We start from the raw sequence: 1843 nt of genomic DNA, 5'->3' as shown, positions 1-1843 counted from the left end.
GTGAGCTAACGAAATATCTAAGCTAATGCTAAAATACAGCCCAATTCGGGTGAGCAAACTGAACAACTAGCAAAGCTAATGTTAGCTTATTATTCGATAAAACACCTTCAGTTGCTGATTAGAAGTTTAAGGAAACATTAAAAAAAAACATTTTTAAAAAAAATCACATGAATTGTGTTTTTCTTAGTTTCTGGCCCTTTCTGGCATTTAAAAAAACAAGAGCGCCCTCTCCTGGACTGTGATGGCCTGATGACTTGACAGACTAAATGTTTTTCCCACATCTAAACAAACGCGACTTTCTCTTTGCTTACGTGCAAACATCTGTGTGAACACCTGTCGGCCAGCGCAGCATCACAGCTGCTTTCAGGAACCACAAAACTTCGACAACGATCACAACACTTTCAGCAAACCGAGCAGCAGACAACACGTCTGACCCACAACTGCACACAGCGGCTCTGTAGTGAGCGTGGCCTCATCTGACCGAGCACGTCAACACACATGCTAATCAGCCTTCTGTGTGCCAGAGGTCTTCATTCATGATCTGTTCCAGCAGCAGTGAACCAAAGACATCTGTGAAGCCAAGGTGACGACAGAAAGTGTTCCCAGGACTCCCGACCTTTACTTCTAGCTACGGGGTTCTGGGCTCGGCCTCAGAAGAACCTGGAGGCAACAAGTCCATCATGTTTCCTCAGATGTTAAACCCTGGAGCACCTGGAGGCTCCTCGTCACATGTTGTCTGTCTTTCTGTCTGTTGGTATCGTCATTGTGTGTCTCGTTTTGGTTATTTTGTGTTTTGTTTTTTTGGTTCTGTTTATCGTTTTGATAGTTTTGTGACAGTTTCCTACTGTCGTCTCCTCATCCTGCAGATGCTGAACCATCTCCATGTCTCCAGAGTTTTCCTCTCTGCTCTGCTCATCTGATGTAGGAAGATGTTCCTCCATCAGCTGAATGTATCTCCACCAACTGGCTCCTCTGGTCTCTGGTTCTGATCCGTGCTGCGTTTTCCTCTCACTGGCTGCACTTCAACCTGAATTTTCTTAAAAGAATTATAGAATTGGATTTTTGAGTGTATTTTCAGTGTGTTGTTTGCTGATGGGACTGAACCACAGCCAGCGTCGGCGTCCTGATGAGTGAGGGCTGTAGGGAGCGAGCTGGAGCTGAATGATCTGCAGCACATAGCGAAGCTCCTCAGTCAGTGCTTCAGCAGCTCGCCATGTGTGCAGCCTCTCGGTGGTATTTCAGCATCAGAGCAAACGTGTTTTCTGACGCCGAACGTCACCTCGGCGAAGACGAGAAGCGACGGAGGAGGTGCCGCCGTCGGACTCGGATCCGGCGTGTTCTCATGGCCTCTGACTCCGGCACAGATGTTCCCGCGAGCGCCACACGTTGTCACATCGCACGCCGCAAACACCGACAGCTGCAGCATTGTTATGAAAAGCAGCGTTTCGGCGTGAGAAAAGACGGAGAAGACTCAAACTCACGGCCTTCCAGCTGCAGCGACTCAGACACATCACCACGTCTCGCACATTAGCATGTCTATGCTGCGTGTGCGTGTGAAAGTGTGTGACCTCCGACCTCCGGCGTTTCCCCGCCACACGGATACAGACGTGTGCAAAATGCAAATGGCTCAGGGCGCGAGTGTGAACCACTTTATAATGCAAAATGACCACATACGAATTATTAAGGGCCTTTGTGTGCTCCAGACAGAAGGTCAGAGGTCTCACACACACACACACACACACACATATATATATATACCAACACACACACACGAGCATCTGGCAGGCCAATTGTGTGTGTGTGCATACGTTACTGGGATCATAGGGCAACATATGAGATGCAA

This window comes from Stegastes partitus, unplaced genomic scaffold, assembly GCF_000690725.1.
Source record: "Stegastes partitus isolate 25-593 unplaced genomic scaffold, Stegastes_partitus-1.0.2 Scaffold976, whole genome shotgun sequence".
NCBI lineage: Eukaryota > Metazoa > Chordata > Actinopteri > Pomacentridae > Stegastes > Stegastes partitus.
The sequence above is the reverse complement of the archived record's forward strand: the minus strand, read 5'-3'. Positions refer to the sequence as shown.